We start from the raw sequence: 27,897 nt of genomic DNA on the forward strand, positions 1-27,897 counted from the left end.
TTTGTCCTTAAGATTAAATAATAAGCCTAAATACAAAAGCAAACAGGGGATTAAGATAAATCCACCCCAACCACCTTATTATACCACCCCAAATCCTTATCTAATAAACCAAAGCAGAAAATCTTGCGGACTGATTTAACATGAAAGAGAAGAATCAAATATTTGATTTGGAGAAATAACCTGAATGCAAAGTTTAAAGGTATGTTGGATTCAATAAACATAGAAAGCCCACAACTCAACAGAAAAGTTATAGCAGGGCAGTGAAAATGTTCCCCCTTTTCACCATGACCTAAGTTAACTAAATTAACTTCTACTAGTGACTTCAATTGTTTGATCAATTGAATGTGTGTTTCTCAGAAACACACTTGATTGCTAAGATTGATCTTACATCTGTTTCTGTATTTTCAATTAACTTCAGCTCCATTAACCTCTCTTTAATCTATGTATTTCTAATATGTCTCCAGCCTCTTAAAAGACACTTATTTCAAAACAAAACAGATGCTGACGTGATGATAGCATGATAATTTTAGGGAAATAGGCGGAAGTCAGTGACAAGATGATGACTTCCCAGCAGAACTCATGCTGAAAGATGGGAATGAAAGCATTTCACCCAGAAAATACATTTCTCACTTTTTCTGGTCATGCCTTCAAGTTGGGAAGTAAAGTGAAAGTTTCTAACTAGAAAAAAAAAATCATGTGTGATTACAAACTCCAGGCAAATTTATATTTATTTCGCCACAACTATAAATATTTACTTTTCCTCCAACAACTTGTACTGGACACAGAAGGAACCCCGAGCCTGCAACTTCCCTGGCAGGTGGGAGGCTCTTGTGAGGTGGCTTCCCACATCTCAGAAAACTGTCCAAAGAGAGAACATTCAACGACAACTATTATCTTGACTCCACTAGAAGGGAGAGAATTTGGATAGGAGTTGGAGATACTCGCTGTTTTTTCAACTGCTAAAAGTTCACTCATGCACCACCCAAGTTTTCTTGATGAAGCAATAGGAGGAAGTGAGAGAAATGGAAAGAAATGGTGTAACTCCTATGTAAACCATGCCCGAGTCACTTAGAAAAGTGCAAACAGAGGAGAGTCTCAAACAATGCAAGTTATTTAAACATTCTAAGCTCCAGCTTCATCATCTGTTAAATACTGATAATACCTACCTCAAAGGAATTCCAAGAGGATAAAATGAGATGGAATCAGTAAAGAACCCACAATAAAACCAGTTCGTGGGCAGATTTCAGCTAAAGATATTCATAACCACTGTTAATGGAGCACTGTGGAGGTGCCCTTGACAGGCTAAAGTCCTACAATGGATACAGGGAAAGAGACCACCAAATGGGTCACATGCCAGTTCGAGGAAATCCAGACCACTGCTTAAGATACAAAGAACTATCCCTGACTCTCCACCATGGACGGATGATGAACTACAAACTACCTCCCATACTTAAAAATTGCACCAGCGGGAGTCCCTGGTGGTCCAGTGGTTAAGAATCCGCCTGCCAATGTAGGAGATGTGTTTGATCCCTGGTCCGGGAAGATCCCACAGGCCATGGAGCAACTGAGCCTGAGCCCCACAGCTATTGAGCCCACGTGCTGCAACTGCTGAAGCCCGCGCACTTAGAACCCACGCCCCACAGCAAGAGAAGCCACCACAGTGAGAAGCCCGCATACCACAACTGGAGAGTCGTCCCCACTCACCACAAGAAGCCCATGCAGCAATAAAGACCCAGCACAGCCAAAACCAAGTAATTTTTTTTTTTTAATTACACGAGAAAAACCAGCCTTTCATCAGAGACACGGGTAGGCAGATTCCATCATCAGCAGGGCACAGTGTTTAAAACAAATTACAAGTTTAACTTGCAGGGTGATGGTCACAGCAACCCTATTACATGTAGACAGGCTTTCTAGCATTCCAACAATAAAACACTTTCTACTCACACAGCCAAATCATGACTACAACGATCTGGTCCCAAAAGATGACTATACAAGACAATTCCTCAGTTCAGTGGATGCTGCGGTGTCTGTTGATTTGTGTAGGAAGAAATTCTGTAACAAGAACTCAACATCTTGGCTCCCACTCAGAGTCCTAATACCTATCTTGCAGGCTTGTTATAAAGATTAGCAATAATGTGACACGAAGTGTCTGGCACACTGGGTCCTCAATAAATGGTAGACAATGTAAATTGCATTACTGGGATGCAACAAAATCAAAAGGCTGAATCTGTCATGATGCAACTGGAAACAGAGGGGTTCCTTTTCATCAGAAAAGTTAAGGTGAATGGAAACTATTGGTTAAAGAACATACTTGTTATGTTCTTTACACCAGGGGAGTAAATCAGTAAACAGCAGGTGAATCCGTTTACCACCTAAGAATGAATGTCAATGGGCCCATTCCACTGGGACATATAAACAAACAAAATGAGAAATGGTCCCTGTCTTCAAAGAATCTACACCTACCTGAGGAGAAGGCAGTGTTTTTCAGTGTCTGTCTGCAAGCACCCCTTGACCCAATGTCCGATGAAGGCAAAACTCACAATTTTACACTGCCACACAATGCACACATTCAATAAAAATTTGGTCAACAAATGCAACACTTGTTTGCTCTTAGGCCTAAAGCTGTTATCTACCTCAAAGGTTTCCAAGCCTGGCTTCACAACTCAGTCTGAACTTTCCGATGGCTGAGAATCCATGCACTTAAAATGCTGTCCAGATGACTCTGATCCTCAAGGGAGACTGAGAACCATGCATCTCACTGAGCCCCTGTGAAATGTATGAAAGCCTTTACAATGACCCTATCCTGAATGATCCCACCTATACACGCAATGGTGTACAGACACAGCCTGGCACACTTGCGTGCAGTTCCACTAGGAACGTCTTTTCTGATACTCACTCAAACACCTGTATTTACTCGCTGTTCCACTGTCTGGGGTCTGAGAGGACAAGGGTGAACTCTCCCCTTTCCCTATGACTCACTTTGAATCCCTGAGACAGGGATGACGTTTCTTCTGAGTCTTCTCCAGGTTAAGCACCCTTGATGAACTGTGCGTTAATAATTAAACTGTAAGCTCGTTAAGTATACGATACAGTAGAACAGCATTCCAGACAAGGGAGACAGCAAGGTAACAGCAACCAGAAAGATGGCAATGAAGGAGGCAGGCTCTGAAGAATGAGAAAATTACAGATAAAACTCAAGTTCAGAGGGTAGAATTGCCTGAGGGGACAAGGAGGGTAAGATAATGGTGAGGGGTGAGATATGCAGGGATCGGATAGAGATAAAGCCGGGGTAAATAAACCTTCGTGCTAAGTCACCTCAGCACACTGATTTCACCTACCTTTTGAATTGAATGGAACTAAAATTGAAAGTGACAAAGGCTCAAAGGAAGTCAGGGTAGCTGGGAAGAGGAGAAGGCAGAGGTCCCGTGTGTGAAGGCAGAGACAGAGTCCTGGAGAGGGCAAAGAAATCAGAGGAACAGGGAAGGAGCGACCCAAGAGAAAGGTCATAAAGCAGGCAGGAGAGCGTATGTTTGATGTACTGGAACCACTTAAATTCCTCCAGGGTGGCACATGCACCTGAATGGTCCATTAGAAAGAATAATCAGGCAAGATGCTGGGAGTCTGGGGCAGCAAGAGTCAAGCCGGTCAGAAAGGAGCCTGCTACAGCCACCCAGGTATAAAAGTCAAGGGCCTGAGGGACTTCCTGGCAGTCTACTGGTTAATATTCTGCGCTTCCAGTGCAGGGTTTGCGGGTTCAATCCCTCGCTGGGGAACTAATATCCCGCATGCATGTACTGTGGCCAAAATAAATAAATTTTTTAAAAAAGGTCAAGGGTCTGCATAAGATGGTGGCAATAAAACAAAAAGGACAAGTTGAAAACAGTCAATTCAAAAGGGGGAAAAAGGCAAGGCAAGGCTTGGTCCTGGACCAGAGCCAAGGTAAAAGAAAGGCAAGAGTCCAAGATGACTTCTGAAGTCAAGTCAGTCGCTCAGTCGTGTCCGACTCTATGCGACCCATGGACTGTAGCCTATCAGGCTCCTCCGTCCATGGGATTTTCCAGGCAAGGGTGCTGGAGTGGATTGCCATTTCCTTCTCCAGGGGATCTTCCCGACCCAGGAATCGAACCCGGGTCTCCCGCATTGCAGGCAGATGCTTTACCGTCTGAGCCACCAGGGAAGCCCCAGATAACTTCTAAGAGGCATCAGAAAAGGTCGTGAAAGCAGCAGGCAGTGGCCAGGCAGAGGCAGGCGAGGAGAGCAGTGAGCGCAGTGTGGATTAGCGCAGGGCAGCTTTGTTTACAGAAACATCAAAGTTCACTCCTCACTCCACAAACACACACAGCTAAGGGAGGGTCTGCTATTTTCCCTGGTCGCAGCACAGGCTATAGTTTCTGTAGATCTGAAATCTGTATCAGTGCCACCAAAGTTAAAGAGCTCTGATAAAGCGAGGTGAAAGCAGCCGGGCACATGGGACTACATGCTGTATGACAGAAAACGTCCAGAAGAGGCAAATTCTAGAAAAATGGACAGCAGGTCAGCAGCAGCCTAGGGATACGCAGGGAGGTGGGTGGGAAATGGGACTAGAGTTTCTTCCGGGGTGACAGACATGCTCTCAAACTGTTTACGGTGGGGGTTACCTTACGAATTACTGACTGACCTGTACACTTCAACGGGAAACTGCACAGTAGGTGAATTATAACTCAATAAAGGTTATTTTAAAAAAAACAAAACCTCAGTAGTGCATAGTAGTGCATACATAGGTACTGTGACTTCAGAAGCTTAGAGATTATCTCCCCAGTAAAAATGATTTTGAAACTAGGGTTCAAATAAAAAGCCATTATATGATTTGGAAATTCCAAAAGTTCTGAGAAAGTCTTAAGGAAGTTGTGTTCCTTCTAGGAGAAAACAATTAAGCATGGAAAAGATACAGAACTAAATATACAAATATTATTTAAATTATTTCTTACAATTGATTTAAGCTTTCTAAAATGTACTTCAAAAGGAAAGACAAAGACTGAAGGTTTTATGAGACAAGTATGTCAAGTGATTCTGTACTGAATACCTATAGTTCAGTTTCTTAGACGTTAAATCAAATAATGTATAGTAAGCAGATGCAAGGAAAAGCAAAAAGATTACATAACTTGACAATTATTGAGCAGATGGGTCAACTTATGTTATAAATCTGAAGACCTGATAAAAACCCTAACATGGAGAGATGTCCTCTTGCTTGAAAGATAACCAGAGAACTACCCAAATAATCTCTGCCTCCACAGTACCTACAGAAAAACAGTTCTTGTCCCGATACCTTGGTTGTTCAGTCACGAAGTCATGTCCAACTCTTTGAAACCCCATGGACTGTAGCACGCCAGGCTTCCCTGTTCTTCACTATCTAAGATTGCTCAAACTCATGTCCACTGAGTCGATGATGCCATCTAACCACTTCAACCTCTGTCTTCTCCTGCCCTCAATCTTTCCCAGCATCAGGGTCTTTTCCAATGAGTTGGCTCTTCGCAGCAGGTAGGCAAAATATTGGAGTTTCAGTTTCAGTAGCAGTCCTTCCAATTTGATTTCCTTTAGGACTGACTGGTTTGATCTTCTTGTCTTCTCCAGCATCACAGTTTAAAAGCATCAATTCTTTGGCTCTCAGCCTTCCTTATGGACCAACTCTCACATCAGAACATGACTACTGGGGAAAAAACCATAGCTTTGACTATAACAGATATTTGTTGCCAAAGTAATGTCTGCTTATTAATATACTAAGTGTGTCATAGCTTTTCTTCCAAGGAGCAAGCATCATTTAATTTCACTGTCTGCAGTGATTCTGGAGCCTAAGAAAATAAAACCCGTCAGTTTCCACTTTTTCCCCATCTATTTGCCATGAAGTGATGGGACTAGATGGCATGATCTTAAGTTTTTTGAATGTTGAGTTTTAAACCAGCTTTTTCACTCTCCTCTTTCGCCTGATGCCTTGCTTCACTGTTAAAGCCATTACTGCTCTCTTTCTATTGAACACCTAGAACATTTTTTAGACCAAGTTCCCAAAGACTGTCAGTTATGCATCAAGTTATATTCGCTTCATGTGTCAGGCTCTCAAAGGCACCCTTTTAAAATGGCTTTACCTTCACCTTCTGCATCACATAACCTGCAACGAGCACACACCACTGATGCCAAATGAAGTGTGTAAACCAGGAGGGCAGTGAAGAAACAGCAGTAGCATTACTGATCAAACTGCCTCATGGATCAAAAGAACCAAGAACCACCATCATCTCTCTCAAATGAAGATGTTCCTAAAACAACATCCTAACTGTTGGGAAAATATCAATTATCAGCAAATACTGTATTTCAAACCTACAACGATTTACTACTACCTCTAAAGAAAGATGCGTTATACATTCAGAATACCACTGATTGAAATATAAGACTGATGGACTTTTTGTTGCTGTTGCTCAGTCCCCAAGTTGTATCCAACCCCTTGAGACCCCATGGGCTGCAACACACCAGGCTTCCCTGTCCCTCACCATCTTCCAAATGGAGAGAGTCCCTCTCCAATGGGAGTCCCTCCCAAACTCCCAAAGTTTGCCCAAGTTCATGTCCATTGAATCAGTGATGCCATCCAACAATCTCATCCTCTGTCACCCTCTTCTCCTTCTGCCTTCAATCTTTCCCAGCACAGAGTCTTTTCCAATGAGTTGGCTGTTTGAATCATGTGGCCAAAGTATTGGAGCTTCAGCATCAGCCACTTTCAACACTTTTACTTAGATCCTAAACAAATTTTAATTCAGTGGATTCAAATATACATTTAACATATTTCATCTGACTGTAAGAAAACTTTAAGCAACCAAAAATATATGATTACATAAACAGGCATTCTGAAAGAAATACAGAGAGTGGTCCCCTTATAAATCGGGTCTATTAGACACAATTTATTAACTGTTCAAAGTTATAGAAAGCATAAAACAATAAAGACTTTGAGAAAGGAAAGAGCTGGGGTTCTTTTCCACTACAACATCCTCCCACATATTAAGTAAAGTCACTTTTGCCAAAAGCTCTGTTAACTCAGGGGCAAGTCTGGCGCTACACACCCATTTACCACCCCAACGGCTCTACACAAAAAGAAGCCCCCTGACACCAAGTTCTCCCAAAAGCTGCTCAGGAATCACAGAATCAAAGAGATCACAGAATCAAAGGATCAGGAATCACAGGATCAAAGAGAATGCTTTTCCACCTATCCACAGAGAAAGCCAGCCTTCGGAGGGAAAATGCCAACTTTCCCCAATTACATTCTGGCCTATGACATAAGTAGTTCCACAAAGTATATAAGATGGTAACCAATCTACTTTCCAGAAATAATACCACCAAGACAGGACATTACTTCAGCAGTCTGAACTTTTTTTCTCTCTCATTTGATCTCAAGAATTCTGAGATGGGCAAACACTTTCCCCATTTTCACATCAAAGAGAAAAGCGAAGTTTGTGAGGATTAATAGGCCTGCCCAGCTGCCAACTTGACTTGGTCCACACTATCTCATACCCAATATGTACCACTCCGCTCGACTCCCCACCCAAACCTGCTCCTCCAGCCTTCCCCATTCCAATACATGGCACCTCCATTACTCCAGTTGCTCAGGCCCCAAATCTTGGTGTTACCCTTGACTCCACTCTTTCTCTCAGTCCACATCATTCACCCTTCTGTGAACCAAACCACGTTAGCCCCACCTGAGATGAGTCCAAAATCCAGCCACCTCTCATCGCCTCTGCTACTGCACATTGTATCTCACCTAGGTGACTGCTAGACCTTCTCCCTGTCTCCACCTTTGCCCCCACCCCTCATTCCATTCTCTACACATCAGCATTCTGTCTCTTAAAAATATGTCAGATAAATCCCTTTGGACAAAACCCTCCGGTGGCTTCCCTTATATTCTGGGATGAGAACAGTATCTGCCATCTAGAAGGTGTTCATTGAACATTGCTGATTAGTAAGTGAAGGGAAAATGGCCAAAGTCACAGTGCCAGTGTGACACAAATTTTCCAATGCTCTTCGGTAAGATGGAGACCGGATTTATAATAGCCAACAATCCACATGAGAGAAAACTCTTAATTTTTAATCTGATAACTCAATCTTATCGGGTTTGATCCCTGCGTCAGGAAGATCCCCTAGAGGAGGGCATGGCAACTCACTCCAGCACTCTTGCCTGAAAAATTCCACGGACAGAGGAGCCTGGCAGGCTACAGTCCATCGAGTCACAAAGGGTTGGACACAACTAAACACATGCACACACACAAACTCAATCTTATAACACATAATCAATCCTATGCTGCATTTCTAACAACAAATTAAAACGAAAACATCGTTGTATAAAGCCATGAAATCTCACACTAGGTTATCTGAATACTATAGATCTGGCAGCAAGGGCAACTGCCAGCTTATTACTGCAGCATTGGTCAGCAGACCCTCTGCGTGACTCTTCTGCATTCAGTGACATGATGCCACCATATCTCAAGACCAGCTCACACAAAAGCGACAAGGGCTCTAAAAGACTCAGAAGTGAGCACCTAAGAGAAGAGGTGCTAAGTGTTTCTAAATCTCTGCACACTGGCACTGCACCAATCATCTGAAACTGGAACTGACTTTCTAGTGTGTTACAAGGAACATCAGAAAGACTAGCTTCAGAACTGTCTCCTGCCAAAATGAAGAAAGACTCTCAGCTGAGTTAAAATGTTGATTATTTTCAGATCAGAGTGAAACTAATACTAAAATTATTCACCATTATAGAATTTTCTCACTAAAATGTTTGAGTTAAAAACAAAAATTCTAAATTTCTCATTAGCTCTTTCAAAAATATGTCTACTATCTGCAAAAAAAGCCCTAAATCTCACTAACTCGTAATAATACAGTCTTCCCTGGTGGCTCAGACGGTAAATCGTCTGCCTATAATGTGGGAGACCCAGGTTCAATCCCTGGGTTGCGAAGATCCCCTGGAGAAGAAAATGGCAATCCACTCCAGTACTCTTGCCTAGAAAATCCCATGGATGGAGGAGCTTGGTAGGCTACAGTCCACATGGTCACAAAGAGTCGGACATGACTGAGCAACTTCACTTTCACATAATACATTCACAGAATTTTAACATTTGGTCTCAACGGAAGTTTAATTCAACCCTCAACTTTCCTACTACAAGTGAAAAGGTTACCTGGTTCATAATAAGTGAACAGTGAAGATTTGTTGAATGAATGAACACATGACTGAAGATCCAAAAGGCTATAGCAGTTCAGTCGCTAAGTCGTGTTCGACTCTTACAACCCCGAGCACTATAGCCTGCCAGGCTCCTCTGTCCATGGGATTCCCCAGGCGAGAATATTGGAGTGGATTGCCATTTCCTTCTCCAAGGGAACTTCCCAGCCCCGGAATCAAACCCAGGTCTCCTGAACTGCAGGCAGATTCTTTACTGACTGAGCTACAAGGGAAGCCCAAAAGGGGTATATGACTCTTTAAAGATCCGACAATTAGTGGAAAAATCTAGAAGTAGCCAAAACTAGGTGTTTAGATTTCCTTGGAGTGGGCTTGGAAGTAGGGGGAAAAAAACAAGATTTGAAAACCTTATCTGGGTCCTCAGGAAAACCTTAAGCAAAATTCATTAAAGCCTGTTTCCTTTAGTTCTGTTACTTAGAAAAGCACTTGATAAAATAAATTTAGCCAAGACGGATCTCCTTGGAAACCAAGAGGCAGAATTGTCTAGTGTTTTTTTCTTCCTCCACACAAAGAATATTTAATGTAGGACTATTTTCATAATAAACAGCTACAATTGTTTTGCATCAAAAGTGAAACAGGTGGCTTTTGGCAAAAAGGAAAAATCCAACCAGATGAAGAGGAACGGATCACTGAGAAGGACCACATCAATCACTGGAAGATTATCAGCCACATGAGGGCAGGAGCTGTGCATCCTTTTTCCACTAGAAGCACCCACTAGCCCTTGGCATGTGAGTGAATGAGTGAGTGAGTGAAAGTTGTCCAGTCGTGTCCGACTCTTTGCAACCCCATGGACTATTCAGTCCATGGAATTCTCTAGGCCAGAATACTGGAGTGGGTAGCCTTTCCTTTCTCCAGGGGATCTTCCCAACCCAGGGACAGAACCCAGGTCTCTAACATTGCAGATGGATTCTTTACCAGCTGAGCCATAGGGGAAGACCTGGCATGTAGCAGGAGTCAATAAATACTTATGAATTAATTAGTAAGTAAATAAAGTAAGTAATTAAATTAGTAAGTAAATTAGTAAGTAAATTACTCCTTCCAGACCCACCCACGCAGACTTAGATTCATTTGGTAACCACTAAACAATACCTTGTGCGTGCATGAGTGCGTGCTAAGTCACTTCAGTTGTGTTCAACTCTTTGCAACCCTGTGTACTGTAGCCTGCCAGGCTCCTCTGTCCATGGGATTGTCCAGGCAATACTGGAGGGGGCTGTCATGATCTCCTCCAGGGGATCTTCCTGACCCAGGGAAGATCTTTTATGTCTCTTGTATCAGCAGGCAGGTTCTTTACCACTAGCACCAGCTGGGATGCCCAATCAATGCCTTGCCTTGTATATGCAAGCACAGGACATCTTTCCTCCACAGAAATTCTACCAATTGTCCCCTCAAGGAATACACTTATCCAAAATATCCTTATACTTTTACTAAGGTGAGAAAGTATATCTTACATAGCCTAAACTACTAAAGTAGCCACTGAGTTTGCTGTTCTGGGTCCAGTCTCTCTCCTTCAATTCAGCCTATACAACTCGGCCAGGTTAATTTTATGTTCTTTGTACATCCTAGAAAATACAACAGTACTGTGGCTAAGTATTCTATTTTTGTGTGGCCCACTGCTATTCATTGAGCAGATATGGAAAATCAGCAATTACTGGACTGGAATGGGAAAGGCAAAAGAGTGTCAATGAAAAAAGTCCCACATAGTAAAAGGTCTCATAATAACTGACCCCCTTTGAAAATCTTGAGATTACTATCAGAGGCTTTCATTAAAAAGACTCTGACGGTTAATTTTCTTTAGCACAATGCTAGAACTGACACAGATGGTTTAAGTATTTATACCCATTGAGGTAACACATTCAATCTTCAAGATCAATTCAAGGTTCATCACCTTTTTGAAGCTTTCCCAAATCATAGGACTCAGTATCTGTGAAAACACTTTGTAAACTAGGAAGTGCTAGACTATAGGTCTTATCATACTAGTTGCCAACTGACAGCCTCGCCTACATTCTGCCATTTAAATCATCTTACTTAATTCTTCAAGTGGGTCTAGTCTCCTCCCAAAAAATGAAGAATTCTTTGAATTGTTTTCTCAATTTCTCTATCATGTCTCTATTTCTCAACACCTACAACAGCGTAAGTTAAAAATAAGTATCACTCAAACTTTCTGACTTCAATATATGTTACAAAAATAATCTAAAAAGCTAAAAGTGGTACTGACATGGTGGTTTAGTCACTAAGTCATATCCAACTCTTGCGATCTCATGGACTGTAGTCTGCCAGGCTCCTCTGTCCACGGGATTCTCCAAGCAAGAATACTGGAGTGAGTAATAGCCATTTCCTTCTCCAGAGGATCTTCCTGACCCAGGAATTGAACCTGGGTCTCCTGCACTGCAGGTAGATTCTTTACCAACTCAGCTGTGAGGGAAGCCCTGGTACCATAGAGACAAACAAATAGATCAATGGAACAGAAGACAGTCCAGAAATAAACAATCAAGAATGTGGCCAACTGGTCTTTGACAAGGATAGTAAGACCACTGAAAGGGAAAAGCACAGTCTCTTCAACATATCTAGCTGAGAAGACCTGATATCTGCACACAAAAGAAGCAAGTCGGGTCCTCATCTTACACTACATATAAAAATTAACTCAAAATGGATTAAAGACCGAAGTGTAGGAAGTACAACTATAAAACTTCTAGACAAAAACACAGAAAACTTCATGATGTTAGACTTGGCAATGACTTCTTGGATACGATGCTAAAAGCAAAAGGGATTGCTTTTTGATGGGACTACATCAAAACTGTAAACTCTCATGCATTAACTGACACAACGCAATAAAAAGGGGATGTACGAAAGGGGAGAAAATACGTGCAAATCATGCACCTGACAAGGGGCTAATATTCAGAATATATAAAGAACTCCTACAACTCAACAAGGGGTTAATACCCAAAATATATAAAGAGCTCCTACAACTCAACACGGGGCTAATATCCACAATATATAAAGAGCTCGTACAACTCAACAAGGGGCTAATACCCACAATATATAAAGAACTCCTACAACTCAACAAGGGGCTAATACCCACAATATATAAAGAGCTCCTACAACTCAACAAGGGGCTAATACCCACAATATATAAAGAACTCCTACAACTCAACAAGGGGCTAACACCCACAAATATATAAAGAACTCCTACAACTCAACAAGGGGCTAATACTCACAATATATAAAGAACTCCTACAACTCAACAACAAAAACTCATATAACCTAATCAAAAAATGAGCGGACTTAAGACATTTCTACAAAGATGATATGCAAATGACCAAGAAGCACATGAAAGATGCTCAATATAACTTATCAATAGAGAAATGCAATCAAAACCACAGTGAGACATTACTTCCTGCCCATTAGAATGGCTACTATCAAAAAATAATAACAAGTGTTGGCAAAGAAGGGCAATAACATCAAAACACTGCTGGTGGGAGTGTAAAATGGTATAACCGCTATGAAAATGAGTATGGAGGTTACTCAAAAAAATTAAAAAGAGAACTATTATATGATACAGAAATCTCACTTTTGAGTATATAGCCAAAGGAACTGAAAACAGGGTCTCAAAGAGATACGTGAGCATCATGTTCACAGCAGCACTATTCACAATCGCCAACAGGTAGAAGCAACCCAAATGTCCACCTATGAATGGACAGGTAAACAAAAGTGATACACACACACAATGTATATTCCCTGGTGGCTCAGCTGGTCAAGAATCCACCTGCGATGCAGGAGACCCCAGATCGATTCCTGGGTCACAAAGATCCCTGGAGAAATGGTGGGCTACCCACTCCAGTATTTGGGGGCTTCCCTGGTGGCTCAGATGGTAAAGAATCCGCCTGCAGTGCAGGAGAGCTGGGTTAGATCCCTGGGCTGGGAAGACTGCCTAGAGGAGGGCATGGCAACCCACTCCAATATTCTTCCCTGGAGAATCCCCATGGAGAGAGGAGCCTGGTGGGCTACAGTCCACAGGGTCACAAAGAGTTGAACATGCCTGAGCACAAAGCACAGTATTATTCAGCCTTAAAAGGGAAGGAAATCCTACCACCTGCCAACAGGAATGAACCTGGAGGACACTATGCTAAGAGAAATAAGCCAGTCACAAAAAGAGAAATACCACATGCTACCACTTATAGGAGGTATCTAAAAAGTTCAAATTCATAGAAACAGAAAGTAGACCGTTGATTGCCAGGGATGGGGGAAGGGAAAGGAGAAGTTGTGTAGTGGGTACAGTTTCCAATTTGCGAGATGAAAGCAGTCGGAACTTCTGTTTCACAACAATATGAATATACTTAACATGCTGCTGCTGCTGCTGCTGCTGCTGCTGCTGCTAAGTCGCTTCAGGCGTGTCTGACTCTGTGTGACCCCATAGACGGCAGCCCACCAGGCTCCCCCGTCCCTGGGACTCTCCAGGCAAGAACACTGGAGTGGGTTGCCATTTCCTTCTCCACTGCATGAAAGTGAAAAGTGAAAGTGAAGTCGCTCAGTCTTAGTGACTCCATGAACCGCAGCCTACCAGGCTTCTCCGCCCATGGGATTTTCCAGGCAAGAGTGGGGTGCCATTGCCTTCTCCGATACTTACCATGACTAACCGTATTGTTAACAACAGTTGAGATGGTAAATTTTAGGTTATGAGTTCTTTACCCCAGTAATAAAAGTAAGTGCCACATGCAACCACCAAATTGGATTTACTTGTTCTGGCTCCACTGCAGGAGTTCTAAGCAGCATGATCCTTTCAGCTGCTGGCAGTCATTTCCAAATTTCTTCCAAGTTGTCTTTTTCAACCAAGGGGACAGTACACATGATCGGAGGCTCTCCTACACCCATCCAAACTGCAGTTTCCACATGTACCTTATTGTCAAGCATAAATCCAAACACGATATAAAAGCCATTGTGTTCTCAACTGAGTGGGGGAGGAGCATAAAAGAATCACCTGTTGAGTTTCTTCAAACCACCCAATCACCCAGAGAAATACCCAACAGGCCACTGTGAGCCTCCACCACCCCCTACACATCTGATCCAAACCCTTAAAAAAACCACTATTTTTAAATACTCCCTTGAAGACAGCCTTCAGAACAATCCCATTGAAAGTGATTATTAGGTTGAGGCTCTCTTAATAAGACTTTTCTGTGAATCCTATAGCTCTCTAAAACCTATCATGTATCTACTGAAACATTATTTTGTCATGCAATTATTATACCCCATTTCCTATTACAAATATCAGTGCTAAGATCCTAATTAAAATAAATAAATAAAGTAACACTGAGGCTCTTGGAAGAATCACAGGCACTTCTCAAACCAGAAAAGAGATGAGGGTCAGGAACCACTTTCAGTCTTAAGCCTCCTAACGGGTTTCCCAAGGGCACGTTCTGAGCCAGGAGTCAAACCCCATCCCAAACATACATATGCACACAGAGCACGCCCTCTTTACACGGGAAATTCCAGCTACTCAGAAATTATAGACTCTAGCGAAATATATTGGCAGAACCTTCTGAGGTCTTCGTTGGGGCAGCCAGAAGTATGGTCGGGGAAAAGGGAGGAGTTAAATCAACTACACACAGCTCTTACTTCAAGAGTAAGAACAACTTGTTTTCAGTCTCTGAAAGAAAAGGCAGTATGGTTCGCACAAGTCACATATTTACATTTCTTGCAAAAATACTCCTTTCCATTTATTTCCCTAAGTATGTACAGGTGAAAAAGGTCAGGTAGGGCGGTGGTGAGGAGATACCCCTCGTCCAGGTTAAGAAGCAATGGCTACGCTTTGCTGGAGCAGCCATGAAGAGATACCCCATGCCCAAGGTAAGAGAAACCCAAGTAAGACGGTAGGTGTTGCAAGAGGGCATCAGAGGGCAAACACACTGAAACCATACTCACAGAAAACTAGTCCATCTAATCACACTAGGACCACAGCCTTGTCTAACTCAATGAAACTAAGCCATGCCTGTGGGGCAACCCAAGATGGGCGGGTCATGGTGGAGAGATCTGACAGAATGTGGTCCATTGGAGAAGGGAATGGCAAACCACTTCAGTATTCTTGCCTTGAGAACCCCATGAACAGTATGAAAAGGCAAAATGATAGGATACTGAAAGAGAAACTCTCCAGGTCAGCAGGTGCCCAATATGCTACTGGAGATCAGTGGAGAAATAACTCCAGAAAGAATGAAGGGATAGAGCCAAAGCAAAAACAATACCCAGCTGTGGATGTGACTGGTGATAGAAGCAAGGTCCGATGCTGTAAAGAGCAATATTGCATAGGAACCTGGAATGTCAGGTCCATGAATCAAGGCAAATTAGAAGTGGCCAAACAAGAGATGGCAAGGGTGAATGTCGACATTCTAGGAATCAGCGAACTGAAATGGACTGGAATGGGTGAATTTAACTCAGATGACCATTATATCTACTACTGCGGGCAGGAATCCCTCAGAAGAAATGGAGTAGCCATCATGGTCAGCAAAAGAGTCCGAAATGCAGTACTTGGATGCAATCTCAAAAACGACAGAATGATCTCTGTTCATTTCCAAGGCAAACCATTCAATATCATAGTAATCCAAGTCTATGCCCCAACCAGTAACACTGAAGAAGCTGAAGTTGAACGATTCTATGAAGACCTACAAAACCTTTTAGAACTAACACCCAAAAAAGATGTCCTTTTCGTTACAGGGGACTGGAATGCAAAAGTAGGAAGTCAAGAAACACCTGGGGTAACAGGCAAATTTGGCCTTGGAATACGGAATGAAGCAGGGCAAAGACTAATAGAGTTTTGCCAAGAAAATGCACTGGTCATAACAAACACCCTCTTCCAACAACACAAGAGAAGACTCTACATATGGACATCACCAGATGGTCAACACCGAAATCAGATTGATTATATTCTTTGCAGCCAAAGATGGAGAAGCTCTATACAGTCAGCAAAACCAAGACCGGGAGCTGACTGTGGTTCAGATCAGCCAAATTCAGACTGAAATTGAAGAAAGTAGGGAAAACTAGTAGACCATTCAGGTATGACCTAAATCAAATCTCTTATGATTATACAGTGGAAGTGAGAAATAGATTTAAGGGCCTAGATCTGATAGATAGAGTGCGTGATGAACTATGGAATGAGGTTCGTGACACTGTACAGGAGACAGGGATCAAGACCATCCCCATGGAAAAGAAATGCAAAAAAGCAAAATGGCTGTCTGGGGAGGCCTTACAAATAGCTGTGAAAAGAAGAGAAGCGAAAAGCAAAGGAGAAAAGGAAAGATATAAACATCTGAATGCAGAGTTCCAAAGAATAGCAAGAAGAGATAAGAAAGCCTTCTTCAGCGATCAATGCAAAGAAATAGAGGAAAACAATAGAGATCTCTTCAAGGGAATTAGGGATACCAAGGGAACATTTCATGCAAAGATGGGCTCGATAAAGGACAGAAATGGTATGGACCTATCAGAAGCAGAAGATATTAAGAAGAGGTGGCAAGAATACACAGAAGAACTGTACAAAAAAGATCTTCATGACCCAGATAATCACGATGGTGTGATCACTGACCTAGAGCCAGACATCCTGGAATGTGAAGTCAAGTGGGCCTTAGAAAGCATCACTACGAACAAAGCTAGTGGAGGTGATGGAATTCCAGTGGAGCTATTCCAAATCCTGAAAGATGATGCTGTGAAAGTGCTGCACTCAATATGCCAGCTAATTTGGAAAACTCAGCAGTGGCCACAGGACTGGAAAAGGTCAGTTTTCATTCCAATCCCAAAGAAAGGCAATGCCAAAGAATGCTCAAACTACCGCACAATTGCACTCATCTCACACGCTAGTAAAGTAATGCTCAAAATTCTCCAAGCAAGGCTTCAGCAATAATATGTGCACCATGAACTTCCTGATGTTCAAGCTGGTTTTAGAAAAGGCAGAGGAACCAGAGATCAAATTGCCAACATCCGCTGGATCATGGAAAAAGCAAGAGAGTTCCAGAAAAACATCTATTTCTGCTTTATTGACTATGCCAAAGCCTTTGACTGTGTGGATCATAATACACTGTGGAAAATTCTTCAAGAGATGGGAATACCAGATCACCTGATCTGTCTCTTGAGAAATTTGTACATAGGTCAGGAAGCAACAGTTAGAACTGGACATGGAACAACAGACTGGTTCCAAATAGGAAAAGGAGTACGTCAAGGCTGTATATTGTCACCCTGCTTATTTAACTTATATGCAGAGTACATCATGAGAAACTGTGGGCTGGAAGAAACACAAGCTGGAATCAAGATTGCAGGAAGAAATATCAATCACCTCAGATATGCAGATGACACCACCCTTATGGCAGATAGTGAAGAGGAACTAAAAAGCCTCTTGATGAAAGTGAAAGTGGAGAGTGAAAACGTTGGCTTAAAGCTCAACATTCAGAAAACAAAGATCATGGCATCTGGTCCCATCACTTCATGGCAAATAGATGGGGAAACAGTGGAAACAGTGTCAGACTTTATTTTTTGGGGCTCCAAAATCACTACAGATGGTGAGTGCAGCCATGAAATTAAAAGAGGCTTACTCCTTGGAAGGAAAGTTATGACCAACCTAGATAGCATATTCAAAAGCAGAGACATTACTTTGCCAACAAAGGTTCATCTAGTCAAGGCTATGGTTTTTCCTGTGGTCATGTATGGATGTGAGAGTTGGACTGTGAAGAAGGCTGAGTGCCGAAGAATTGATGCTTTTGAACTGTGGTGTTGGAGAAGACTCTTGAGAGTCCCTTGGACTGCAAGGAGATCCAACCAGTCCATTCTGAAGGAGATCAGCCCTGGGATTTCTTTGGAAGGAATGATGCTGAAGCTGAAACTCCAGTACTTTGGCCACCTCATGCGAAGAGTTGACTCATTGGAAAAGACTTTGATTCTGGGAGGGATTGGGGGCAGGAGGAGAAGGGGACAACAGAGGATGAGATGGCTGGATGGCATTACTGACTCGACGGACGTGAGTCTGAGTGAACTCTAGGAGTTGGTGAAGGACAGGGAGGCCTGGCGTGCTGCTATTCATGGGGTCCCAAAGAGTCAGACACGACTGATCGACTGATCTGATCTGATGTACAGGTGAAACAAGGAATCAGAGTTAGCCAAACTGGGTGAAAATTTTACAACATTCTATTAATGTATAATTATATATACCTCCTATAAGTATCTCCATATAAGTACCCTCTGTTCTTAAAGACATGAAACATCACAGTTTAGTCATCAGTTGTTTCTCTGAAAGCATCAGAAAATGAAAAGAAACATAAAAACCAACAGTCAGTCAATTGTGAGAACTAAGATTGTAAAAGGAAATGCAAAGATCTCAGAATATATCAAACTATAATTCCTATCTAGGCAAATAACTGAGAATATAAAAAAAATGAATTAGAAAAAAATAATATAGGAACCAACGTAAATGATACTGATCAGAGTCAAGTCTTGACTATAGGAATGTGGTCATTCAGCACACAGTCCTTTGCTTTTTATTTCTTAATAGCTTCATCCTGAGAAGTCTGGACCTCATTCTAAAAGAGAGCAAGACGTTGAGCCTCAGAAGAACAATCAAAGATTATAGACTATACTTATAGCTCTGGTAAAAGGCTTTCTGGAAAAAACAGAGAAAAGAAAAATAACCAAAATTCACTCTGGTGTCTGTGAAAATCACTTAACCGGGACCTACTCTAGGGGAGGAGAAAGAAAAAAAGGAAGCCAGTGGCCACCATGGCCGGCTGGTCAGTCAGCTCCAGTCGCCTCTAAGTGACCCCTGTGTTTGTGCAGATCAGTAACTCTCCATCTCCAGGTCAGCATTCTCCAACAAGCAAACATTCTCCCCATGCCTCTCCTGAACTCAAAAAAAGGGAAATCTAACATTATGTAATTGCCCGTTTCCCACAATTTAAAGTTAGGCATACTACAATTCTAATTAGAGGGAGAACTTGGTGCAACATGACAAGTAACAAATTAGGAATCCAAAGGCTGAAAATTCTCATCCCAACCTGCAGAGGCCGAGAGAAACAGCTTCGCCTGCCTCTGTGGCACACCCCCTCAAGGCACTGTTGTTGACTAAAGTTCAACGAAAGCAGCCCCTGACCTTCCTCCGTGTCATTTGGTGTCATCTCTCTAGATCCTCAAGAAAACACTCACTCACGTCCTCTTCACAGCTGGAGTTATGTCACTCCTCCCAGGCAGAAATAAAAGGCGAAAGTGGATGTGGACCAGTCCCTAACCTCAAAAGACACTCCCTGTGCATTCTCTTACCCAGGTGATCACGAACCCGGTCACACTTGTGTTACTCACCCTCACTCAAACCATCTGTGTTTAAGTGGTCCAAGGTGAAGGGGATCTTTTCCATGTTTCTACGACTCGCTCCAGTGCTCATCAAAAACCCGCGGAACGAATAAATGAGCTATCGTCTAAGAATAATTAACCTAGTCTGTATAAAACCCTTCAAAAACAAAGTGCTATAAAAGTGTGTGGGTTTTGTTTGGCTTTTTTTTTTCTTTTTCTTTCAATTAGCTAAGCATAGAAAAAAAACAAAAATCCAATGAGGCCAATTTCCCAGACCCAAACATTACAAGTGCAATAGATAGAAGGTTCTTAGATTGTCACCCTCAAGTGATAGTGGAACACCCCTATTTTAAATAGCACTGAATGTGGAACAGATACAAATTTTTGTGTGAGCAATGAAGCAATAACACAACGCTTTACCCTCCTGGGGGAAGGGAGAGTCCCTCATCAAAAGGGCAGTCACCCAAGTGGCAAGGATGTTTCTTCTCTCCTGGCTCAGATTACCCCAGTGGAAGTTGGGTGGGGCCATATATATATATATCACTCACATTTTCAACAGGAAGCTTCTACAACATTTTCCTGTTTTATGTGCAATTATACCTCCACCTAACAAATCCTCCCTAGCCTCACTTCCCAATAACCCTTACCTGTAGCTGAGAGACAAGGCCTGAAGTTGCCACTGTTACAAAAATAAGGGGGGCACAACTTTTTTACAAATGAAAAATGAGTTTAAGAAAGGAAAAAATGGTCAACCACAAATTAAATCTGGCTTCTCTAAAGTGTATACAAGTATATTATCCTCCGAGTTGAAAAAAAAAAAAACTACAGGCTCTATGATGTAAATATTTTTAACTAACTCATAATTTCTTTCTCCACAACTTCATAATTTGAGTAACTCTAAAGCTTAGTTACCAAACACTACATCAATGCAGTGTTTCATGGCTTTTCAATCGTCATGTACATTTTGTCTCATTAAGTTTTGCTTCTTCTCATTTTAGACATCTAATAAATACTGAACACTTGAGTGGAGGGAAAAAGTAGTAAATAAATTTTAACATGATAGACTCTAAGATGGGGGGGAGGGGAATAACAGCAAACAAAAGAATACAGTTAAGTCTGAAGACCTGTCTTCCAATCACTGCATGATCACTGACTAGTTCTCCTATACTCTTCAAAAAAAATCACTTCAACTTTCTGGGCTTGTTTCCTCATCTGGAAAATGGAGAAGGGCTAAATGATTTATGCTCAAAATCCCTTCTAACAATCTACGAATCTATTCGTCAGAAAGTAAGAACATGCAATTGCAAATAAAACTATGGTTTACAAGTTTCTTTCATACACATATTCTCAGTAATTTCTGCAGCAAAGAGATGAAGCTTTGCTGAGGAAAAAAAAAATACATTTTTTCCAGAAAGATAGTTCAGGAAAAGGTTTGATTACTTTTTAATATCCCAAAGCTGGAAAATTTGAAACCCAAACATTCTTGCGACCCCATGGACTGTAGCCCACCAGGTTCCTCTGTCCATGGGATTTCCCAGGCAAGAATACTGGAGTGGGTTGCCATTTCCTTCTCCAGAGGATCTTCCCGAACCAGGGATCGAACCCGGGTCTCCCTCATTGTAGGCAGATGCTTTACCGCCTGAGCCACCAGGAAAGCCTAAAGACAAACACTGGGCCCCATTATTTCCAAAAGTAATTCAAATATGTTATAATTCAAAAATAATTGGCAGTATGCAAAACTTTTATAGGGGTCTCAGGGTATCAGAACATCAAACCAGGGAAGGCCACTACAAATGCCCCACCGCACTGTAAGTTTCTTGAGCCCCAGAACACAGTTTTACCCACCACTGGAATCACAGAACTCAACAGCATGCCTCCCAGACAGAGGCACTCAATAAATACCGTTTGACTTACTACAAACCTCGAAAGATTAGGAATACAGTGATATTATGGAGATAATTTTTTTTTCTGAATTGGAGATATAAAATTCTGTGATCTGAGTTGAAAGGAAAAAAGATGCATTCTATATCAGAGGACTGCTGCTGCTGCTGCTAAGTCGATTCAGTCGTGTCCGACTCTGTGCGACCCCATAGACGGCAGCCCACCAGGCCCCGCCGTCCCTGGGATTCTCCAGGCAAGAACACTGGAGTGGGTTGCCATTTCCTCCTCCAATGCATGAAAGTGAAAAGTGAAAGTGAAGTCGCTCAGTCTTAGTGACTCCATGAACCGCAGCCTACCAGGCGTCTCCGCCCATGGGATTTTCCAGGCAAGAGTACTGGAGTGGGGTGCCATTGCCTTCTCCCATCAGAGGACTAGATCTACTCAAGACTTAGCAACTGAACAACAAAGCTCTATGTTATGGGGATGAGTTAGTCTGTCTTCTTTAAAGAAAGTCCAATTTCATCAGTTTACCAAAAGGCTCAAATCTGCAATGTCACCTGAAAATCTTCGGGCTAGGTATACTTCGTATGTACACTGACATGGACCAATAGAAATGATGGCAGGACAGTGAGGACCAATAGGAAGCATATATTCATGTTATCGTCAATCACTACATACATTCCCCTAAATTGCAAAGATTGAGAGGATCTGTACTCTTAAACATGCTCCGCCTCTCCTCATGCTCCTGTTTCACAGCTCAAAGAGAGAAAACAGCCATTCATTGAAAAACTCTTAACTGATAGAACAGATACACGTCCCAACTCACAGTCAACCAAGGTCCTCCAAAGTCTCTGCACAATCGCTCATCTCCAGCAATCTTCAATTTATGGCTTCAATAAAGTTACTAGAAGGTATTTTTCAATAGTCGTTTTAAAAAAAATTCAAACTGTGGCCAGGGATAGGGGTGGAGAGACCTACACCAAAATTACACATCTAATTCAATGCAAAAGCAAAGTAAGAAAACCAGGAAATCACAGCGAAAGGACAGAGTTAAAAGACTCTTATTATAAAACTGAGTGAGCTGCTTTGCAATTAGTATTGCAATTATTACCAGGAGTTCATCAACCTCATCATAGAATCCTATGATGAAGTCACAGTTAATACTGCCTGACACTTCAGATCTAAAAAGTTCACTTCACCAAAACAGCAATTTCAAACTCAAGGAGCAGTACCAGCCACCACAGAGAAGCTATCAGCAACACCTGCTGACTGTCTTGAGCCACCTGCCAAACTTGTTCTCTCACTCAACTAGAGAATAATGATATAGTCAACTTCAGGAGTCCTTTACTTAAGCATAATGGGAAGTTATTTCTTCATAACGTAAGAAAATAAGTTAACAGCCACAAAATATCATTCACCCTTCAAAATCTCTGATTTTGCTCCTAACCATTTATGTGCAAATCATCACCCAAAGCATTTTAAATGCACTGTTAATTGCTAATGCCTAAGTATAAATAATTTATTTCATGGGAAAAATGTTTTAACATTAATTTTCTCCTTAAGAACTGGCACGGCATCTAATAGACACTTCAGTGACCATAAACTGCTTTATGAAAACCTTTTATTTGAGACGACTACTGTTACCACTGTTCTATATTATTTCCATCAGATTTTTAAATTCTGCTAAAGGTGGCTTAATTGTTGCTTTGGAAAAAATGAAAAAGAGGAAAGTGAAGGTCATTAAATCCGGATTATATAGAAAATTAATACTATAATTTTTATGTTACTAAACTGGGTGCAGACAATGGTTCTACAGGACTTTATCCTGTACTTTTCCAAAATATTAAGTGAGAGAATCTTTGCCTGGGATGAATATTCCATATGAGAAAATGAGAGAAAGTTGACACTTAACTCCCACAGAGTACAAGTATAAAAACAATGGCTTTAAGAGTCTGAGTCAGAGTTTCAACATGAAAGGTTTGCTTTATAGAGGAAACGCCAACCCCAGTTCATCCAGACAGACCTGGAACCTGATGAAAGTCGACACCTCTACTCTGAAATTTGCATCGCATCACAGGCTCCCAGTTTACAAATGTAATCGTTTAGCAGGTAGTAAGAATTTCACTGAGTGCTGCCTCTAAAATACGCGTCAAGAAAAATAAAATTTGTAAGATAAATGCATCCTAGTGTCCATTAGTTTTGCTTCTCTTCAAAACGAATACCAACAACTCAATTAAACATCTTCCTTGAAAGTGAGCCACTTCCCTCGTCTCTATGTTCTCCAAATAGTGAACCGATGAAATTTCAACCTGCCCAACAAGATTACTTGTCCACCTAGAAATGCCGTGGAGCGATAGGGAGCTTGGCAAATTTCCTTTAAGGTCAGGATCGAAGTTGGAAACAGATGGAGCGAAGAAGAAAAAGTTCTTTTCTCCAGTACCTTCACTACGCCTCAGCCCTCTCGTGGTTTACTTGCTCCAAGAAAAAGCAGGTTTAGAGCATCCTAGGATTTCGCTCCCCACCAGACCCCCGGGAGAGAAATGAACCACCCACGGGCACCGAGCTGCTCTTCCCCCTTTCTCACGATCAAACCTCTCGGCCTGTCCCTCCAGCACAGCGTGCAAAGCGCTCACCCAGGTGACTGAAGGGGAAGGGTCAGCCGGGTGGAAACGAGAGCGGCTGAGTGGGCGCAGCTACCCGGACCGGGGCGCGGGTCTCCCGGCCTCTCGCACAGGCGCCTGGCGGAGAGTTGTGCAGATTCAGATTCCGAGGTGCGCGCGCGCGCGCGCGCCGGGCGCGGTGCAGCTCGGACTCGCCCCCGCCGGGTTGCGCTATCAGCACGCCACCAAATCGGAAATTAAAAACTTTGACCGGCCTCCCGGTGTACTGCTCCGTGCCCCGGACCCGCGCCCTAGCCAAAAATGGGGTAGGGGCTGTCAACAGTCTTGCACCCCTCAACTCCCCTCCCCGAATCCCGGGCGCCGGAGCCACTTACCGCTCGGCCCGGCCTCCCGGTGCCGCCGCGCGTCCGGGCGCGTCCGCCGCGCGCTCTCCCTGGGGGGGAAAGAGAGAGAGAAACCGTGTAGACGGTCGGCGCGCGCTCACTCGCCACCTCCTCTGCGGATAACAGAAGGCTGCGAGGCCGGGTCGGGCGCCGCGCGGATGGGGAGGGGGGGCTCGGGGGAGGTGGAGGCGCAATCAGCCCAACTCCCGAGCCTGGATCCGTAGGGGACCCGGAATGCAAGCTGGAGAAAAGCCGGCGGGGGTGCTGCGCTCTCGGCGGAGTTGGGGGGGGGGGGGGGGCGGAGGTGCACCCCCCAAGTCCCTGGGCATCAACTATTGTTTGGGCGCTCGGGTCCCCGCTGGCGCCGCCTCCGAGGTCCAGCGCCCCCCATCCCGCCCGCCAGCCCCCCCCTCCAAAAGAAAGAGCCGAGGGGGCGGCCGGCGCGGAAAGTGAGTGCGGAGTGGCTGGTTGGGGGAAGGTCCGAGGTGGACGCTGGGGAAAGGGGAGGTGCGTGCCAAGTTGGGGGGAGGGGACAGGTAACTGCAAGACGGGGGGCGAGAAGGCCCGGGAGGGTTGGTGGGGGAGGAAATGGGGAGGGAGCCACGGAGGCGGGAGAGGATGGAGCGGCTTGTGGGGGGCCGGGGTGGAGGGGTGGACGGCCTTTGAAGCCCAGACCTGGCCCTCCCCGGGGACCCTCCTCCCGGGGACTCAGCGGCGCTCTGACTTTCGCTCACTTGCTCGCGCACACAGTGAACTCGCTCACAAAGTTGCCGGCGGTGGCAGAGCCGCACTCGCCCTTCCCCTCCCCTTCCCTCCCCGCTCGCCCGCCCCATTCCTTCCCCTCCTTCGCTCCCTCCCACCGTCCCTCCCCAAGTCTCGGGTGAGATCACCAATGTGCTGTTCTGCGCTGCGCTCAAATCTCGCGAGATAAGCGACAACTCAGCCCAGACGGCGGGGGAAGTAGAACGAGTTAGAAGAAGATGGGGGGGGAGGGGACCGCGGAACTCCTAGTTGCTATGACGACAGCAAAGCCCTGGATTCCTGTCTCCTGCAGAGAGCCCAGGCTGCAAACGTGGGTGCAGGTTGGAAACCTGCACCTTCCCTTGCCCGACGCCCTAATAATGGCGGGGAAAGCAAGGGCTGGAAGCGGGAAAAGGACTTTTAAACCTCTTCGAGAGGGTTACCTGTAGAAGACCAGCATCATGACATCTGGCCGAATTTGGCACATGAGGCTAATTATTTAAGAGGTCCTGGGACAGATTTCTGCCACCGAAGTCAGCACATCTGTGAACCCCCAATTTCCTACCATATATTCAGTTTTTCAACCTTCCTGTCTTAACCTCAGCCCCCAACCTCCACCGACTCCATACTCTACTCCAACCACTCCATACGCTCTTCCCCGCCGCACCTCTTGCCCCCCCTCCCCCACCCCAACTCCTTTTCGCGGCTGCCACGACCAGGCTGAGCTCCTCGAGGATCTGCCTTATCCATTTTTTGTATTTATTCTCAGCGCTTCCACAGACTTGGTACATAGTAGGTATTTATTTAATGTCGGAGGCGGGGCAATGCACGCAAAAAGCTATGCTTCTCCTCAGTACCCTCACCTTCCCTGGAAGTATTTGGGCCTAGACTGTAAGTTTCTGCTGCACAGTTTTGTTCTTGACGTTGTTAAACTGTCCTCCTCTTTTTGTTACAAAGAATTATCTGTTTTTCAGTATTTATAATCCCTCCTTTCTCTTTTTCCATTTTTGTCTCAAAAAAAAAAAAAAAAAAAACCTATTCACCATGGAGAGGGGGAATCATGAAGCTTCTTCAGACGCCATCATCCCTACTCCAAAATGTAGAAATTTTTTTTAGGGGAGTGTGTGTGTGTGTGTGTGTGTGTGTGTGTGTGTGTTCGCGCGCACTTTTCGACCCCCATGGACTGTAGCCCGCGGCAGGCTCCTCTATCTATGGAAGTTTCCTGGCAAGGATATTGAAAATGCTGTTTACCTCTCCAGGGGATTTTATATACTCACTCCTAAGTAAAATGGATACTGTAACTAGAAGTTAAGCTTAAACGTTTATATCAAAATGAGAGTAAAAATAGATTTCATGGTATGTGAATTATATCTCAATTTTAAAAGTTCGTCCCTATTTACATAAATATGGGAAAACCATTATTTTTTAATCATTTTAAAACCAATATTTAAAATCAGTCCCTTAGAACTAGAAACCCATAAAGATTCTTTTAGGTTAGGTGCAAACTTTAATGTTATGTCACTGAAAGCTTTTATATTAGAAACCTAGTGATATAGTGATAAAAAGTACTGGACAAAGACAGGAAACCAGGATTTGAATTTTTCTGCCTTGCTAATAATTGAGTCTCCTGCTAAGCTGCTGCTAAGTCACTTCAGTTGTGTCCAAGGCTTCGGGATCCCATGGACTGCAGCCTACCAGGCTCCTCAGTCCATGGGATTTTCCAGGCAAGAGTACTGGAGTGGGGTGCCATCGCCTAGAGAAGTTATTTAATCTTTCTGATTCTTCATCTCTAAAATGAGATGTAGTCCACATGTTAGGTCATTACAGTTTAAAATTCTATGGCTTTTAGACCTATACAAATTTTCAGTAACAACAGATATTTTCCATTTATGTCAAACAATTTTTAAAATAAGTGTTTCATTTTAAAGTAGCTGAGTTTCACCAAGTTCAGCTACATGTTGACAGGTTGCTTTTAAAGTTCTCTTTTCTCAAGTATAAAAAAAAATAATTAACCATGTTACAGTAATTTCAAAGGGAATCCATTGTTCTTTATTTGCTTTTACACTAACTCAAAACAGATTTCTTGTTATTTAATAAATATGCCAACTCAAAACAAAAACCCAAACTAAATACATCCACACCCCCTCCAAAAGTAACCAGAAGAAGGAAAGATGGAGGGAAGGAAGGGAAGAAGTAAGGAACCAAGGAAGGAAAAATCGAAGGAAGAAAGAAGAGTGAGTCTTAAATTCACAGACCAGTATTTTTAACATCAAATTTTTACAAAGAAACACATTGGAGCATCACCATCAATCCCCTTGATCTGTTTTCAGGAACTATCTTTCATAACATAGCACTGTATCTTAAATAGGCTGTTGTTCATTCACCCTGGCTCAACTTTTAACATAATTTTGCCCTTAAAGGATGGCTCCAATCTGTATCCACAAACACAGTACAATTTCAAGGCTACCTGTTTTATGACTCCCGGATAGCCATTTGATACATTTGAAATAACTGACCCAAGTGCTAGCCAAATCTATTAACTTTTTTCAATGTTTCTTATGAGGCTCAAGAGATAGGTATTAGAGTCAAATTACAAAGATAATTTCCCTAACCTTCATGCATAGTGGAATAGTAGAGATTGTCCTAGGGACCAGAAACTACTCTTTCAATACCCTAGGCAACTATTTACCCCTAATTCGTGGTGAAACTTTCA

General features: G+C 43.1%; 1 long non-coding RNA gene across 3 annotated transcripts in view; it reads right to left on the bottom strand.

Moving 5' to 3' along the window:
- The window catches only part of LOC147364070 (uncharacterized), a 191,310-nt gene extending 163,901 nt beyond the window's left edge, over nucleotides 1-27,409 (bottom strand). The window contains exons 1-2 of one of the 3 annotated variants that reach the window (XR_015134077.1): nucleotides 25,178-27,409; nucleotides 24,435-24,493 (exon numbers count right to left, since the gene is read on the bottom strand). This is a non-coding gene — a long non-coding RNA (uncharacterized LOC147364070). Of the gene's footprint in view, nucleotides 1-24,434; nucleotides 24,494-25,118 lie in introns of all 3 variants that reach the window. The other 2 variants (XR_015134078.1, XR_015134079.1) reach the window with 2 other exon arrangements.
- Nucleotides 27,410-27,897: the final 488 nt, after the last annotated feature.

The sequence above is a fragment of the Bos grunniens genome, chromosome 10 (genome assembly GCF_055505025.1).
Source record: "Bos grunniens cultivar Pamir isolate PY7600 chromosome 10, Bosgru_T2T1.0, whole genome shotgun sequence".
NCBI lineage: Eukaryota > Metazoa > Chordata > Mammalia > Artiodactyla > Bovidae > Bos > Bos grunniens.